The sequence below is a fragment of the Siphateles boraxobius genome, unplaced genomic scaffold (genome assembly GCF_051911475.1).
Source record: "Siphateles boraxobius isolate OS27281-9 unplaced genomic scaffold, OSU_SipBor_1 22, whole genome shotgun sequence".
Lineage (NCBI taxonomy): Eukaryota > Metazoa > Chordata > Actinopteri > Cypriniformes > Leuciscidae > Siphateles > Siphateles boraxobius.
The window spans coordinates 30,075,086-30,094,983 of record NW_027508833.1 but is presented as its reverse complement, the minus strand read 5'-3'; the positions used below and the strand labels follow the sequence as shown (position 1 = coordinate 30,094,983).

Here is a 19,898-nt window from a genome sequence, read left to right as displayed (position 1 = left end):
CACACACACACACACACACACACACACACACAGACACACACAGACGCAGAACCTGATTTCAACAAGTGCAACATGTTCCTGGATCAACATATTAGTTGATCCAGGAACAACATTCCAATCAACCAATCAGATTTGAGGGACAAGCTCACAGTTAAGGGTTACTACCAGGGTCAACATCAGTGTTATTGATCCTCTGATTTTAGGGATAACATATGGGTAGGGCTAGGTTTAGGGGTAGGGATATGGTTTGGACTAAATCTTCGGACAGGAATGTTGTTCCAGGATCAAAAAAATACGTTGACCCAAGGACGCATCTACCTCTGCAAAATCAGGACGTGCCACACACACACACACACACACACACACACACACACACACACACACACACACACACACACACACACACACACACACACACACACACACACACATCAAGGCTTCCTTTCATGATTAAAATTGAGTGACAGTTAAAGTGACTGACGTCCTGCCAATCCAGGCATGTGCTCGGGCCAAGAGACCAGCGTGTGCTGTTAACATGCAAATGTAGCAACCCAGGCCATATTTACAATCTGAATCTGCACTCTCTGCAGGCTTGACTAAGCAGACTGATCCAAACTCATCCTGGGACTATAAATTATAACGGAGATCAGAAAGATGACCTAAAATTGATCAGCCACCTGTCCCTAGCAGACTTACTGATTAAACATCTAAATACATCAATGATAATATTGTTATCATTGCTCTCTATCAAAAAGTTTAATTGTTTATTCAATACGCATTGAAATGTTTATTTAGAGCATCAACACACATGAATAGTAGTTGTTGGACTCTGTATCAGGAGGTAGATTCACAAGACCTTTACAATTTTCACTTTTGAGAGTAACTGAATTGTATCATTGCATTAAGTTGAACTCAATGTAACTTGTTGCTCATTAAAGTTCCGGTAGAATAGGAGAGCTGTTTGGTAGACCAGTGTTAGTAGAGGAGAGGTAGAGGACAGTTAGTAGAACAATTTTCATTAGAAAAGCATTATAGACGAGTGAAAAGATAGTGTCTTACCAGTTTTTCTGCAGATTTTTAATCTTAAAAACATTTACATAATCGTTTATTAATCAAAGGGTGTTGGTGCACGCAACTGTGTCTGTCAGCGGGTGAGCATTAACAGCCCCGCCAACTCAATTCCCTGCTGAGTTAATGGCCCTCCCAATTCTCTTCACAGCCTCTGAGAACAACCAACCAGTTCTGTGCGCAATTCAGAAGTGGATTGAGAATGTTTTTAAGTTTGAATTCAATTCCTGAATCTGAATTGTATTTGAATTGGCATAACAAATCAGAACCAGAATAGAAACCCAAACTTGAAATAAAATGAATTCAAAGAAATTTATATACTGTAACCACAATAAGTATAATTTTTAATAAGAAAAAGGAAAGTTTGTCAAAAAACTTTCTTCACCTACTAGAAATTCTTGTTTGAAAGTTTTGGTTTGAACATTTATAGGCATTATAGAAAGACAGACAAGTTCATTACAAACATTTAAATCGGTACTTTAACGCTGGCAAAATGGGCTTTCAGTAAAACATGGCGGCCTGTACAGTAAAAAATTGGGGGAAATTTTTTTAATGTAAAACAAAAGGCTGTTGTTTTCCTTTTTGTCAAATAGGTAGGAAAACTTCATCACTCATAAAGCACCGAGCATGTTGCCATGAAAGGCCACTCCCAGCAGTCGGCTATGGATACGTTTACCAGAGTCAAATACCGGCATGCTTTAGTAGGAAATACTTTTTAACAAACTTTTAGTCTTAATGGTGCCGACTTTGTATTGTTCTCCTGTGCATGAATTAAAAGAGTAAACGTTTAGTGGGAGTAAATTACTTTCGGTGTCCAGTGAAGGATCCAGTGCGTTGTAGGCAGTGGCACTGGCTAAAGGCTGCAATCGTAAATCCTAAATACGCAGAGATATCCACAACAGAAAATCTGAAAAACCTCTGTGATTGTAGTCAACAGTTCAATCTGGATGACCATGAACACAGTCCAAACGAAAGAAAAAAACTAAAAGAAATTGCCATTATGTCAGTTTTGCCCAATCCCTTGGAGCAAAATTGAGCAATGTAGACAACCTGTCACTCATTTGATCACAGCAATTGCAAACCATAACGATCTAATGACCCAACCAATTCCAGATGGACAAAATCAAGCCCTGCGCAACATTTGTGCGTTGTTCGTCTTGTTAAAGAATCCATTTCACTTGGATATACTTTTTGGAAAAGACTATCGCAACTTCCGTCTCATGCCGATTTAAAACTGAAAGCTTCAACTTAAAGGCACATACCACAAACTCTATAAATCTGTTGATCCATCATGGAATCATTTTGCTGGAGTTCAGCTAAATTAATTGATCAATAAATCTAACAGTTAACTGAGTGTACATGTTTTCTCATTGTAGCTGGCAAGACCTTCAGCACATGAAACACTTTCTGTGGCAAGCCCCGAAGGGACAAATACACATCACACACCTTCACAGAGCAAAGTCACTCTATAAATTGCATCCTAATTCAGTCTATTACAATTCTTCACGTTTGTGTAGCACAGCTGCTCAAAGTTTCACATTGATTTTCTGCCAAAAATTGGGGCATTGCAGTACATGACCAGGAATCTGTAAGAAATGCCAGCGACAATATTTGATTAGTCTGGCTTTGTTTTGATTTTTTGGAAAATGCTTTCAGTCTAAATGGTTTTGGATGAAAGTATTTTTTTCATCATTCAGGACATGATGTGAGTAACTTCAGACAACAAAGTGACAGTGCATACAGTTGAGTCTGAATTCACTCAAACATTGTGACAATACACTAAACAGTGAATGAACATGCAAGTAGTTTCAGACAAAAAATATGTATGAATACATACACACTAGATTAGTGAAATATTAAAAAAAGAATGCAATGACCTAAAATTAAATGAACTAAATTAATTATGGCCCCCTGACCGTGTAAATTCCATGTACATATTTGCACTTACCAAGAACTGACAGAGCGGTTAACACTGAACACATCAAGATAGATATTAGCATCAGCAAAACGTTTTTTCCACAACGGCAAAAGTCTCTTAGCATCATATTGACGACACTTACATCTATATATATATAAACTGATTTAGATGTGTCCGATATTGATTTCATCAATTGAAGAATTGAAGACATGGTTTTTGAAATAGACTTTGATGGATGAGTATCAGTACAAACAGACACAAGTATCTCTGAACTACAGAAATCTATGAGAAGGGAATTGGAATAATCTATATGTGAATGTTCAGCACACTATAGTGGGCCAATGCAACAATTTATAAAATGAATAACATTTATTAAATTAACATTTATTAAACATTTATTAAATTAAATTAAATAATTGTGGTTTATGTGCATGCAAAAAATATTTAATCAGAATATACAGGCAATTGTATGAATGTTGTAAAGAACTTGAATGTCTGTAAAGAACAAGAAAAAACAAGATGGTGTAGTTACAGCACCCACCAGGAGGGGCAAACAGGCCAATGCTAAGTAGCTAAACTCCCTCTTTTTGATCACATTGTTTTCTCTCCTAAATAAACGAATATTGTTACTCATACCGGCCACAGTTTTTTTCTCAATTTCATAGTCAGTACAAAGTACAACTTTAAATTGGTGGGGAGATGAAAAACGTACACGATACTCCGACATTTGTCTAGTAATAATCGTACAACCTCATTAAGATCTTTAACACATCTTTTGTAATCCATATAGAAGAACATAAATGGAAATGGCACAAAAAAAAAATAATGGCGTGCAAGAGAAATCACAAATGACCATACTGTTCCTTCACCTAGTAAAGCCAACTTTCTCCAAAACACGTAGTTCTATTAATGCTGCGGAGCATTTATTCACCGCTTATGCTTCTATCATTAGTCTCCTGTGACAGTGTGGACCCCAGAAACAAACCTAATGATCATTTACTGTACTTCCAACCTACTGTTGGCTAGCATTTCTCACAGTCTTGTGGCGTAGCATCGTAACGGGGATATTCCAACAGAGAGGACAGAATAGTACGAACAATAGAAAATGGAGGCCTTAGGCACAATGACAAAAAGGAAAGAATGACTTCTCCACATGAACAAGCAAGCACAGAGACAGTAGCAATTCAGTTCGGCACGTTTTAAAGGTTGTATCAGCGATTTCAGGCCCAAACAAAAATTATCACATTCATCTAATCTTTCCTAACGATCCACTAGCTGCCCGCCCCATAAGCAGGCTGTCAAACAACCGCGTCTCTGTAGGCAGCCTAGGCTCTGAGATCTGCACACCAAAACAAATGGGTACAACCACCACTCAAAATCAAAATAAACAGTGTTCTAACCAATCACTGACAGGGGCGGGTGTTGTTTGTTTTTGCGCTCGTGCACGGCGCCTGCACGCGAAGTCGGAGCTGAAGAATAAGGCAGCGTCTATCAACCCTATGCTATCAACGGACCAGATACATTTAACATGGAAGAGGCAATCCGCAAGAAGAGAAGGAGGATTAGAGCGAGGGAATACCCTCGTTTTTCATCAAAGAAACGAATAATAATCAGGAAGGCTTTTGAACGGTGGACAGAATTCAAAGATTTGAAAAATTTTAAATCGGACGCTGAGGTTGCACTGTTTCTTCTGGACAGGTGAGTAGCTTCTAGTGCTGACTTTTTTGTATGTGAAATGTGTGTGAAAATATAATTCTTTAAAAAATATGAGTGAAGCTCGACTAAACTCGGATAGCTCTAGCGAATAACAGATTGTAGGGATTTAGTGTGTGAGATTGGCATGCTAGTGAGCGAGTTGACTCTGACGAATTGGAATTCGTTGAGGGAGGGGCGAGCTAACTTGGTTTGTTTGGGATCTCGATTCAAACACAAACAGAAGTGGCTTCCCCCACAATCGCTGATACAACCTTTAATTTCAAGGCCTATTACCCTAAAGTTTTAAATTTAAAGCTTAATAACTTGTATGCATCTGTAAAGACATGATAGCCGTGTATAATATTCCGGGACTGACACCATCTGCTCCCTCCTGCCTCTGAAAATATATGAATGAACCTGAGGCCGTGACATGCTGATGTGCAAACCTAACCTCACTAGCGCATTATTACAGTATTTGTGTATCTGCCTAACCTTTTCAGGAGCTTTGTAAACAATTCTCCTTTTTCAAATGGCAACGAAGCTCTCAGCTTCAATTATTTTTCCTATTCAAATAACAAAAATCTGCCAGCACCACGTCGTAAGCAGATAATTCACACGTGCCTCAAAGCGGACATGCACTGATGTATAACCATGACATCTGACCACAAGGGCTAGTTTACCAGTTTTCCCACACACACACACAATATTTACGGGTTTAAACTGATACTGATTAGAACCAAAGAAGCTCTCTTTAAGTCTTACTTAAATTGATAAATAAATAAATGTGTTTATTTAATTAATGAGATATCAACTCTCTCTGCTGAAAGTCACCTTAATGAGAGGGATAAATGGAAATCCGTTCAAATTTTCTTCATGGTTAACAATGCAAGAAATTAGCGAATGCAATTACTTTCAAGCACAGTTTGATTACAAGGAAATAAATGGATACTGAATACCAACATATTCACAAACTTCTATCAGGAGGCCACCTAGCTCATTCACATCTGAATGACCTTCGCTATATCTCAAAACCCAATGAACAACAACAACAAAATCAATACATGAAAATTATTGTGTTAAAGTCAGTGATCCTGACTTCAGACGATGGTTTGAGGCTTTAGCTCACAAAGGGAGCTTAAGATTAATGAGCATCCAACAGGATGGCTCCTCTGACTTCATTAGGGAGTCTGTGATGCAGCAAACGGCTCCGTTTTATGATATTTACCCCCACATCTGGCGCCATGACAGCCTGATGGATTATAGTTAGTGTGTTTATCCTGACAGGGGACATTAAAACGAGAGTTTATTTGTTTATTTGGCACTGGTCTGAATTTTTTTTGTGTTTGCATATGGGATCGACAGGTCTAAGGAATCATATTATTCCAGTTCACTGCAGGACTTTTCACTCTAGCTCAGTGGTGCTCAGCCTTTTTTACTTGAAAGCCCTCCGTAATCCAACACAATATTCAAAGTATATACTCAAATATATGCAAATATATATTTTTGGTATTGCTGGCTGTAATTAGGACAAAGCAGCTTGTTTTCAAACTTTTTTATTGATATATTGAATCTATTAATGTGGTCAATTCATTTAAAACAGTAAATAATTCCAGAAGTTATGTTCTGCAATCCAAAACTGTATGTTGTTCAATAAAAACAATAGTTATTAAGGTAAAATAAAAAATAAATAAATTCCTTTTTGTGTGTTCATTTTTAGCTATTTAATTTTGATTAATGATAGTGTTTTTTAATATATTAATAATAATTCTTTAATTTAAATACTTTTCAAATCAATTTAAATAAACTGAGGATCCATTAAAATCAACAAAACGTGTTGAAGTGTTAAATGAAAATGTAAGGTTTCCGCTATTGCATCAGCACACAACTGAAAGGTTTCTCCTATGAAATCACTTCATATTCTAAACCCCCAGTTCCTAAGAAAAGAGCACTTTGTGGTTCTGTCAAATTAAAAATTAAAGTGACTTCAGTGTATTCTTGTAAAATGTTCTTGAGTATATTGTTTTAGGATAGGATCCACACAAGACTGACATTTGATTGTAGTGAGGCAAACTCTCTAAAGTTCAGAGAGAGTATTGACCTTCATAGGTCTGCTCTGGGAAAGAGGTACGTTGTTCGAATGCACAGCAAGATACATCCTCAGTCTTGATCCTTCCTGCTTACAGTTGTTCAAGCTTATTACTGCCTCTCTTGAATGATTCCAGGGATTATCGCTGAACTACACATGCCATGCATGGTTTCAAACAGAGAAAAAAAATCAACTGCATTTAAATTCAACCAAAGTAGTGGAAAATCTTCTCCATTTATTTGGCACCACCATCTGATTTTCTGTCACCCCGGAAGATAATAGACATTCCCACACTGACTCACTATCTAGGGGTCAAATAGGATGGAAAAAGTAATTATGTTAAGTAATTTTAGATGATTGCTTTGAGGAATCCTCACAATTATAGAAGGGCTCCAGACTGAATAAAATGAAAAAATTGCAACAAAAATTTAAAAGTTGTAGTCTGGACAACTTTGTTTGTTTAAATGCGGTTTCTTCCAATATCATCCGGTGAATTGCTGTTAGTTTATTACATCTTTACACAACAATAAAAGTACTTTATTGGCATCCATGGTTCCATGAAGAACCTCTTACTTCCAGGGAACCTTTCCATTGCACAAAAGGTTCTTTATAACGGAAAGGTTCTTTAGATTATTAAAACGTTCTACACACTAAGAGGAAAATGGTTCTATTATTAACTGTTCAATGAAAAGTTCTTTCAGCATTTTTGTCCAAAAAAAAGAACAGGGAGCTGTGATGCATGATTCGTGAGAACTGTTGCAATAAGTGGTTCAATTGGTGCAAATGGCATTCAAATTACACAACAAATATTATTGGTCACCGTTTAGCTTATAGGTCCAATCGTAAGGTTTAATCAAAGAGAAAAAAACTGTAAGGTGACATTTGTTTCATAATCAACACAATATTTGACTATTTCAGACAGGCAGAAACTAAAATTCTTACAAAACACAGTGACATTTATAAATACAGTAGTGATATATTGCAAACATAAATATGCATTCACTAAAATCAAGATCACCAAAATGACAGCATCAAATAGGAACTAATGTGCTTCTGAACAACCATCTTTATTCAGCAATTCTGTCAACTAAAAATGATTTGGCTCTGAAAACTTTACATTATAGGAGCCAAAAGCTCCCCAAATCATTTTCGAGTCCGGAATCCTGCTTAGATTCCTTTCGGCCTCTCCCTCTTCGTCATCTTCATCACTATCCACAATGTTTCAAAACACTGGTGACCTGTGTTGAACATATTGCTATGTTTCTGAAAGTTCAAGCTTGGTTTCTATGACAACCAATACACAAATGGCCATGGTGATTGTTGATGTAATAAGCTGGTTCTTATCTAGAGATTCAGATTTGACTTTCCAGTAGTAGGCCTACTACATGAGTTTAAGCAGCTGTTGTAAAAATAAACAAATGAATAAAAGAAAAAATAATGAAACTGGATGATACATCCACCGTTTTGATGAGTGCTGAACAGGTCTTATTGCCACCCAAACGGGGACGATTAAAATGTAAATACTTTGTTTTACAAACAATTAATTTAAATTATTTTAAAAGCTGGACCTAAAATGCATGGAAACATTTTGTACTGTATATGAATATGCTTACTTTAAGAATCTATTACTTTGTTAGAGAACCTATTTTCCCTGAGAACAGTTCAAGTTCCCACAATCCTCGCTGCCCTGAGGAGACTAAAGTCCTGAGGGGGGAAAGCCCTCGGTCTAGAGAACCCGATTAAAAATATAAACCTTTAAAGTGATTTAATTATAGAGCTGTGATGGATCGTTACAGATCCTCTTTGTGTAATTTGACATTAAACTGGTAAAAACGAATCTACAGCACCATCTAATGGTATTAGTGGCCATCACAGGAGACAGTGGCTGCCAAAACAGATCAAGTCATTCCTCTGAGGGGCTAATTTGTGCTTGTTGAATTCATGATACTCCCATGTCCTAATATTAGAAATAGCCTAAACACACATACAAACAATATCTAAATCTTTATTTATTAGTTTGAAACTGTTTTAATACATATTTGATTTAACAGGAAACTAAAATATGCATTAACCTCACCGATGAAACATCAGGAAAGAAACATACACTTCAAGCAGTCATTAAACCAAAAATGTCAAAAATAATACATTGTTGATTATTTTCCATGAAATCCCTTAATACTGTAATTCTAATTAATAAAACATTTCAGCTGAAATCTGTTTCTGAATTTATCATTTATCAGTAATTCAAGACAGTGAACTAACAGTCAACTTCAAATTGTTCCTCTGAGCAGCATGAAAAACAAAACCGTTATTTATACACTGTCTATGCCTTGTTAATTATAAGGTTAGCACTGTAGTTTTAGCTTGCATTGTTTATTGGACGAAATTCACAACATCTGGCCAATCATAATACAATTATAATCTTGTCTCTATTTTTTTATCAATTGTGCATCTCTAATTTACCGTATTTACCCTATTTAACCTAGTTCAAATGTTTGGGGTCAGTAAGATTTTTAAACGTTTTTGAAAGGAGTCTCTTATGCTCACAAACTCAGTAGACAGTAGTAAAATTAGACTTTAAAATAATAAAATAACACTAAATAATAATAATAATAATAATTTAAAATAACCATGTTCAATTCTAATATATTTGAAAATATATTTCTGTGATGCAAAGCTTAATTTTCAGCATCATTACTCCAGTCTCCATGTCACATGATCCTTCAAAAATCATTTTAATATGCAGATTTTGGGTTCAAGTATTTCTTATTATTTTAATGTTGAAAACCCTTGTGCTGTTTAAATTTTTTTGGAAACCATGATACATTTTTTTCAGGATTCCTTGATGAACAGAAAATTCAAAAGAACATAATTTATTTGAAATAGTGACTTTTCTAACATTATAAATGTCTTTTCTGTCACTTTTGACTAATTTATAACCTTGCTGAATGAAAGTATAATTTTCTTTCAAAAAAAAAAACAACCCGACTGCAAACTTTTTGAACATTAGTGTATGTCATAAAATGGGTTGTAAATGTGAATTGAAGACTTTAAACTCCTAATTTCATCTTAAATCATTATGTACATTTCAATGTTCACCCATTAAACTATATAAGCTTTAGTTTACCATATTAAATGCTAATGTATTTTCACACATTGAAGAAGCAATATCACAGTCAAATTGTATATGTCCTTTGTATAGTACGGGTCAGAGGAACTATATGTGCACATCTGTGTTTGTTTTTGTGCGTGGGTGCATGCGTCTCTTTGTGAAATCCTCTGCGTGTGTGCGTCTGTGTTTGTGTGTGTGCATCTGCTTGAAGTTTTGGCCTCAGCTGAAGCAGGTGTGAACAAAATCACACCATTCCATTTTTTTTAATGAGCTCGTGGTCTATGGCCAGCAGTGACTGAAGTGAAATCCTGCGCTCTCCAGGCCCACACCTTCTAATAACAGCCATCTGTCTTCATAACTGTCTGCTCAACAAGCTCAGGGGAAGGAGGAAGAAAAGAAGAGTTTGGGTGGATGTACTTTAAAAAATTATACAAAGCAATATTTGTTTGTTTTATCTTCTTTATATTGGTCAGAGTAGAGAAAGGGCAAAGGATGTTTATAAATTATTAAACTATGTACTGTGAAACACTTAACAATAAGGATATTTTTCTGCAGGGCACGTTTAGTTTAGCAGTTTACATTTTTATTTTCCTTGCCATTATTCTCACTGGCCCCATCATTTAAATTGTTTAAATAAAAATAAAAAATGATTTACATTTTTTGCATATTTTCCTTATATTATTATTATCATTAAGAAATTATTAAATAAAAGTTGTAATAAATTACAAAGATTTTAAGTTATATTTTGAAGCAATTATAGCTATTAGAAATGACCGCAATTAACTCCATGATGACTACAAATCCTTAGACAACCTTCGAGAATCATTTCCAAGTTCAACATATACACACCCATTCAAAAGTTTGTCAGTATGGGTTTTTTTGACAATGTTACAAAATATTTCTATTTCAAATAGATACTGTGTTTTTGAATTTTCCATTAATCAAATAATAGCATGCATCATGGTTTCCACAAAAATTTTCATAATTGATAATAAGAAATGTTTCTAGAGCAGCAAACCAGCATATTAGAATGTCTCAGAAGGATCATGTGACCCTGAAGACTTTTGTGTAAAAATGTAAAAAAGATTTTACATTGTAATAATATTTCAACCTATTCGTGTTTTCACTGTATTGTAAAAATCTGTTTTGTGGTTTTTGATCAAATAAATAAATGTAAAAAAATGCAGCCCCAAACTCTGAAAGGTAGTGTATTTAGTGTCATGAGTCTTGTGACATGTTTAAATCCAAATAACTCACAATAACTTGGTTGGACAAGTGTCAGCTCCATCACTGACCCAATCATTTTCACACTAGTCATCAGTCATCCTTCCTTATTGATGTGACCTTCAAGTTCTATGAATAGATAATGCTGATCCATTTATCAAACTTTTTACTGTGACCCCTAAACCTTCCAGACTGTCCCATGTTTCCCTGATTTACATATCCAACCAGAAACCAACAACATGTGATCCTTTATAATGGATAAGTAAATACGCACAACGGCGGTAGTGCCCTTGTCCTCGGCAAGCAGCTCTCGGGGGTCAGCAGTGCTGATGAGCTGTGTGATGGGGTCCTGAGCTCTCTGGCCATGTCGTTCAAGGTCAGACCAGGTCTGAGCGCTGACTCAGACAGGTCAAACACACAGCAGAACCATATCAGGCTCTCCACTATCTAATTTCCTGTGCAACACAGTGATTTCCTTTCCCCCGCTTCCATTCTATATCCTCCTCTCCCTTGTGTTTGCGAACCATCCTATCCCCTCTGTGTAGGTGTGTGCGGTGCCACCCACATCCCCTCTCTGCATGTGTATTATGCATAGACGAATAATACAATTTTCATCACAAAAGAATAGTGTTGTCCAAAAATATCGATATGTATCAACACTGAAATATCTGAAACGGTTCCAATACTCCATTTATTGATACACCGATACCAAACTGCGCATTCTCGCACTACTCCTTTCTTTCCGACAGTGAATTGACAAACACCTGCATTCTGTCACTCACTCGTCTCATTCGCTCCGGTTAAATAGTTCTTGTATTTTGCATTCTTTTTTGTCATTCCCGCAGGTTTCGTGCTCACATCAAAAGCGCGCGCACCCCTGTTCTATATAAGTGACAGTTCGCGAGTGTCAAATTTACCTATTTTTCTTGGCTTATTGCACCTAAACGGTCAAAAACATGCAAAATTATGCCCACCTTGCCGAGTTTTCAAGTACAGTTGGTTTTGGAATGTAAATAGTTTAAAATAAATCGCATGTTGTGTAACAGTATATTGGATCTGTGCAGTAGCTCTATTAATCCTGCTGCTGTCTGTCAAGTTAATCAAAAAACAAAAGACAAAATGATTTGCTGCTCTTGACTGAATAAGTTTTGTAACTTTAATTGTAAGCATTAATCTGTATTTAATTTTTACATTTAACTGTTTCTACAATAGTGTTTCTTACCTGAATACTACTGTTAGACCTGACAAAACTTAAAGCCATGTTTATTTATTTTGTCTCTTTTTTCTATTGTATTTATTTGTGCTATCATTTGCATTTTGTTTATTTCTTCTTATTTTATTACTGACTGTTTACTTGTCTTTTTTTAGAAATGTAGTTCAATAATAATAATTCAAATACAGTCTGTGTTGTGGTAAGCTATTACAACCAAATTACTATCAAAATAGATAACCAGATAAACTATAAAAAAAATTATGAAATAATAATAAATCATTTGAAAATGGTATTGAATATCGCTATTTTTCAAGTTATCATATCAAATTTCAGTACCGTGAAAAGACCACACAAGATGACAAAGAAAGCGTACTTCACATTTTAAAGCACACACACGTTTGCTTTCATTTGCTGAGCACTGGCCGCTCACCGCATGTAGCGAGTGTCACTTCATGCACACCATTTTGTCTTCATCTTTTCACCTCAATATAATGCTCTCATCGTCCCATCAAATCATAGGAATCAACTACTCCTCAGACAATGCACCCCTTCTCACCCCTCACTCTTCACTTTTTTCCCCTCTCGTTTCATTTTATGTACTCTTTCTCAGAAATTACTCAGACCAGCTTTTGTAAGTTGGCAAAACATTTCATCAACAATACACTGAATTATTATTGATGTGAAGTATATGCTACTGTACTACTAACAATTGACAAAATAAACTTTTAGCATACGTATATGTGTTACATCTACCAGCTGGATTGTCCTTGATTTCAACCAGAGGGCACTCCTTCCGTCTCGATGATCTCACCATGGACTACACATCCCATAACCCATTGCCCGGACTCATTTTGCCTGATTACATCCACCTGTGTCTCATTTTTCTTGTTAATCGTGGCTATATAAACTAATGATGCTTATACTACGCCCTATATACTCTTTTTGTGAAGAAGACAAGCTTTGGAACAAACTATCACGTCATACAATTGCGTCTTTAACGGTTGCTCTCTCTGACGCTTAGTTACACGCATCCTGTCACGCAAACTGACCTGTCAATCATCTTGTCAAAGATAAAATCCTCCACATTTCATTTCCTACTGTATCGGAGAGAAATGCAGAAGCACTTTGATTCGCAGTCGCGGGTCTTTCATGCAGAGAACTCTCCTCATAATAATGCATAATGATGCATTTTAAAGTAAATGGCCAGACGGATCTTTATAAAAGTCCACATTGTTATTGCAGATGAAATATAACATGGATAACAATAAATAAATATTTTTCTATCAGGTTAAAAAGTGATTAGTCACTCAAACCTTAATCTAAACCTCTCACCGTCGGTCACGCATATCCGCCATTGTTTTGTAGTTTTTTAACACTTTTTACTCATGTTTGTAGTTCCTCCTCCCAAGCGCAATGAGTTGTGGGCAATATTAGCCTTTAGAGTGTGCACAGATCCACACTTCGAAAACCCATCGGAAAGAGTAGACCATCCGGGGACTTCTCGCATAATCTTTTCAACATACTGTTCACATACTGTTTAGAATAGATATGAACATTGAGGCACAGGGCCTGTGTTTTCTTTCATTCATTACAAATCTCTTTAAGTGTCACTGCATTTCTGAGTATTATCCTGGTTTCCTGTGTCTTGGACCTAGTTTTATGGATGCACGTGGTTGTGACAATATAGTCTACACATTTAAAATGTACAGTTTTAACACTTAAAATCGTTAAATCATGCAGCTCACATTCGGATAGTAATGAAACAAACATATGTTTATATAGTACACGCATGAATGTCAAATGTAGAATGTATAAAAAGGGTTGAAACACACAAGGCTTAAACTTTTTGTCATATGCACCAACTAACCTTTACACTATCAATGAAATAAGTGGCTCTGAAATATATAAATACAAAAATGACCTTGGCCATACAGGACAAATTTGTTTCTCTATAGCAATTTTCATTAGGAAGACTCCCACTAAATGCTGATGAAACACTAACACTACATACTGATGTCCTAAAATCTGAGTGGAAGGGAGAGGAAGCAAGGGGAGGGTTTTCAATGTCGACTACAATCTTTATTTCAGACAGAAGAGAGAGAGAGAGAGAGAGAGAGAGAGAGAGAGAGAGAGAGAGAGAGAGAGAGAGAGAGAGAGAGAGCACATAACCCCTACAGGGACTGAAAAATCGATACAAACACTCTTCTAAGAATGCAAAGCAGGGCCACACAAAAAGTTTTGTGGAAAATCAGCAATTCCAAAAAAAAACTTTGCTTCTAAACTTTGCACCTTTGCAGACTAATCAAAACATTAGCATATACAAGAAAGTCATTCATAAGAGCAAATGGGAAATTCTGTTACTTAACTATAGAAACTCTTTCAATATACACAAGAAATTTTGCTTGACTTCTTCCGAACCACCAACAGTAAAAGCAGGGGAAATTAATGCTGAAATATTAACATGGTTATTAAGAGCAGAGTATTCCCCACATACATACACACACACACTTTAAGTCATTTACTAGTATGAGGGCAAAAGGAGCCGCAGGCGTACAATGTGTTTCAAGAACAAATGAGACAATGATGGGGTCAAACAGACAGGAATAAATAAGTGTTTAAAGCAGGTGGTTTTTATCTAAGGAAAATGTGGATAAGAAAATGATAATAAAACAATAAAACAAAGGGAATGTAATAAAATATGAGACTGAATAGTATGTAGATCACTTTTTAAAGTATCTTACTTGCTTCACTTGTTCTCACCAGATTCTCAGTAAGGTCCTAGTGTGTCTTTCTTAAACAAGCATTTTAAAATGAAATGTTTGCCTCAGTGAGTACGCTGAGGATTTTATGAGCAATGGTCCAAAAGGAAGGTGACAGAATATAAGCTACGGTATGTTTGGTAAAAGCTTGTAAAAAATACATTTTATTAAATACTATATAGCTGTACTATCATTATTTAACCTATCTATATTTTTATCAATAAATCTATAAAAAAATAAAAGAATAGATGAGACATCAATGTGAACTGATTTAAAAAATAATAGGCCAATGGACTATGTACTTACTGTAAATAAAATGTTATGGTACTGTGTGCTTGTTGAAAATCTAAGGTATAAGGTGCTCCATAAGCTTTTAGCACAAGAAACTGTGCACTGTACACTGTGGAAGAAGAGAGGGGGCTTTGCCTCTTCATTTAAGAAGTCCACCACACGCCGCTGGTGTAAAGTGTTTACGTGTCACTCCTCATGACATGATTCTGTAGCTGACTATCACAGCCACCCGCAGCTGTAGCAGAACCAGAAGAGCTGTGTGGGTGGCTGTTGTTAGCTGTCAGGAAAAAAAACATTTTCTGCTTTACAGCACATTTATAGCTGAAACTTACTCACTGATTCTTGAATTCATGTTATTTCTGTATTGTTAGCTCATTGCCAGAAGCAAGTGTGCTTTCTTCCTCGTCATCAAAACTTGCTACATATAGCCTAAACATCTGCCTCTCGCTTCATGACGCAGAGAAAGACACAGCCAGTGTCTTTGTACTCACAGATGCTGCTTTCTGCCTTACAACAGGTCTATACAAAGCTGAGAGAGGAAAAATCAGTGACACTAATTTGCATAATGAGGGGAAGTTCTGTGGTGGCCACCTTCAATGCCTGGAGTTGAGATCAGCACCGAAGCAAAGGCCAAACCTGAAATTTTAAAATGTAAATTGGGCGATGCCTGTGAATGCTTTAGATGCATCAGGTGAAATGGCTTTCAGACGGATATAAAATTATAGTAAACCTATACTGACATGGTCTACATTGTCTCCATAGAAACAGGATGAAACCATGGTCACAGCATTGGTACAATACCACCAATTCATTCATACTCTACATCCACTGGGAGCAAAAAACACCAACCTCCAAACTTGGCACAATGGTTTTTCTAAGGCTTTTATAATGCAAAAACTGAAAGTCTACATGTCATGAAACTTTTTTTAATCAAAACTGCACCTGGCATCTTCTGCAATTAACTAATTAAAACACGCACCTCTGGTTCAGTCTGTAAATTAATTCTGTTGTATTATTACAGGTGGTAAAAGAGGGGGCACAAATGCCCCAGCAGAGAAATCCACTTGGCATATTATGAAAAAATTATGAACGCTAGTTTATCAAGCTTTGTTTTGACAAATGCCCTTGCTGTCATAGTCATCTGCGCACACAATACAGGAATGCATAATGAGCAAAAGAATATATTTCATATTTATCAGGACACTTAATCTTTACGGAGAACAGAGACGGTTTTGTGATCATCCACCATGTGGATTATGATGAGGCTGTATTAATGCATCTCCTGTACGGTCACTAGTTTGTTGTGGCTGTGTTAGGGGAGGATATTGTTATCCCTTGTTCATTTCCTTAATTCTCTTTCCATAGCACACTCAAAATTCCACTGGGAATTCTGATCTTCCCAAAGAAACCTACTTATAACCACACACACGGTACACTTTAGCTATCTAAATGGGGACATATCATTGACTTATTATTTTAAATACAACTATAAACACTACAGACTACCCCACACAACAGAAAACGTTGTATACACACACTCTTAAAAACACACTTACAATCACCCAAAAGACCACTAGATTCCCTCATTACACAAAGGTACACACTTCAAGTTATTTACAAATAATTTTCTTAATCAGTACTTTAGTGCTGTTCTACGTATATTGAAACATCCACACTTCAATTAATCAAATTTACCAGAGAATCCAAATTATTTAAGATCATTTTGAATTAGGTTTCTTTTCTGCAAATTGCAAACAAAAATAAAAATACTTTATTTAGTATATTATCTCATTTTGCTTCTCAAGAAAATGCACTTTCATTTTAGTTTATATGTTTACTGGAAAAATTAGTACACACTTAAAGATCAAAAGTGTTCAAAAGCATAAAAATAAAGGAAAAGCATAATGATAACTTGTTAATTTTTTTTTTAATTGCCTGATAAACAGCAGTCTACAATACTGTATAACAAATGCATTTAGTTTTAGCTTTTAAACGGGCTATGTGTAGTTTTTAACGGCCTCTAGCGGTGATGTTTCAGATTGCAATCAATTTTTAAAAGAGCGCTCGTGCTCGTCTCTCCATAATTCAAACGCTCTGCCGATGTTGTTGATCCGTGTTTTCGTCCGAAGTTGATCCGATTCACGTTTGGCCTGACGAGCTTCAGCAGATAAAACTTTTTTGTGTTTTTTATATTTATGTTGAGTTTGTGTTGGAGTCTTTGTTGTGCTGGAGGCAGGTCGTTTTTTGGTGTTATCAGACCAAGGTTATTATAGTTTTGCTTTTTTAAATTAGTTTTTATTTTAATATCGTTTTCAAATTTGCTTTAAATTTCAGTTTAGTTTTAGTTAGTTTTATTAATGGTTTTGTTAGTTTTAGTTTAGTTTTTATTTTGCAAACACATTTCTATTTAGTTTTTATTTTATTTAGTTTCAGTTTTAGTTTTAGTAATTATAGTTTAGCAGAGCAAACAGAACACTTCCAGTGTAGACCAAAGCGGGACGCTTAATTTCAGCAAAGTTTAATGTTTGCCCAGATTACAGTTAACTCTTGAGAAGACATCTTAATAATTAAAATAAAATAATGGTTTGAGATTGATTGAAGAAAGCACCAAATAAATGGAACTTAAAAGTATACAAGAAAAAAATATGAAAAATTCAGACAAACTAATTCATATTAAAGATGAAATCTTGTTAAACGTGCCTAGTTTACTTTTTTTCAGCTGTAAATGTGGCAGAGTGACCACTGGTACATAAAAAAAAAAAACCCAGCTCAATTCATCTGACTACAGCCAACACAACCTGCTGTGAAGCCAGTGTGATTAAATAATGAAGTATCTATGTAGTGTGTGAGTGTGTATATGTTTTTCTATCCTGGTGGGGAATTAAACCTGAATACACACAGACTAATGAGGACTCGTGTAACTGTGGATACCCACATTGACGTACACAAGGCTATAAATCATACAAAATCAGTTTTTTTGTAAATGTAAAAATGCAGAAAGTTTTGTGATGGGTAGTTCTAGGGGTCAGGTTAGTGTAAGAAGACAGAATAGTTTGTGCAGTATAAAAACCATTACGTCTATGAAGAGTCGCCACAAAGATAGTGTACCAGAGTGTGTGTGTGTGTGTGTGTGTGTGTGTGTGTGTGTGTGTGTGTGTGTGTGTGTGTGTGTGTGTGTGTGTGTGTGTGTGTGTGTGTGTGTGTGTGTGTGTGTGTGTGTGTGTGTGTCCTGGTATTCCATAACGTTACATTGCGGGGAAATGTCTCCACGTGGATATTATTAGCAGTAAATGTTTTATAAAAACAAAGATAATAACAGCACCTTTCAGCCTGTCAACCTCCATGCAAACATGACATCTCAAACATAGTAGCCTAGAACATTAAAGGTTTTTTGTGCTTGACGAACTTGTTTTGCTGTCGCACCCGCGTCTCGCAAATGAAACGGCATTCTAAAAATGCTGCGCTCAAGTTAAAAGAAGTCCAACTTGCCTCTTATTACCTTGTGTTATTTCCCATTCCACTGCAACAGATGCATCCTTTATGAACAGCGCTTGCCATGTGTTCTACGTTACGGTCCTTCATTGAGCGCGTCACAGCAGGACAGCGGTTAATCGCCTCAGAAACTTCACGCGTATGAAGCGCAATATCAGCCACAGGTCAGATTTTCCACCAAAGTAAAGAGCTTAATAACGGAAACTATTATTTATTTTTGCTAATTATTATTTTATTTCAGTTAGTTTTTCAGTTACTGTTGTTAGTTTCGTTTAGTTTTAGTTTTTCATTTATTATGAATTTTAAATTTTATTTCAGTTTACGAAAATGTTTTTTGACCAATAGTTTTAGTCTTAGTTTCAGTTTTCGTTTACGAAAATAACCTTGTATCAGACTCCATGTAGTTAGCTGCAGTGCCGTCGCATAGACTGTATATAAAAAGGAGAGAGGCTCGGGAGCGCGCATGCACATCACATCCGATGGATTTTGCGGTAAATCCGACCCGGAGCCTTCACATAGAAATAGGAATACTGGCCTTCAGAGGTAATAGCAAAACCCTACAAGTGGATCATTGTAATGTGTGATTACAACCCCTTCACACACAGGCAATAAAAGAAGGATTCATTTTAGAAGAAAAGCTACATTTAGCACCTTTAAAGTCCTCCAGTCCTCCTAGTCTTTCACAAATGCTGGGCTTAATTATCTAAAATTAGTGTAAATGGTTACAATTAAATGGATTAAACTGTAAGTGCAAGAAGTACAGTTACAATCCAAACGCACCGAGTCATCAAATTAGGCCCCCTCCCTCCACTAAACATTTACTCAAAATGAATTTTTATTCCAGGTTTTGCTCCAAATGTTAATTTTTAAACCCCAAAAGACACTTTTTGGGTCAATTTTGAGCTGTATTTGAAGCTGGATCTACATCAGAAGACCAACACTAGCTGAGTCAGAGCGAGTACCTCAGTAAATCTACCTGCCCAATCAATCACGTCAAATCTAAAATGTACACAGGCATGTTTAACACACTAACTGGTAGA

At 36.0% G+C, this 19,898-nt stretch overlaps 1 protein-coding gene across 2 annotated transcripts in view; it reads right to left on the bottom strand.

Annotated features, from left to right (window-relative positions):
• dlgap2a (discs, large (Drosophila) homolog-associated protein 2a) overlaps positions 1-19,898 on the bottom strand; it is a 184,523-nt gene that overhangs the window by 154,209 nt on the left and 10,416 nt on the right. The gene's annotated exons all lie outside the window — the stretch shown is intronic.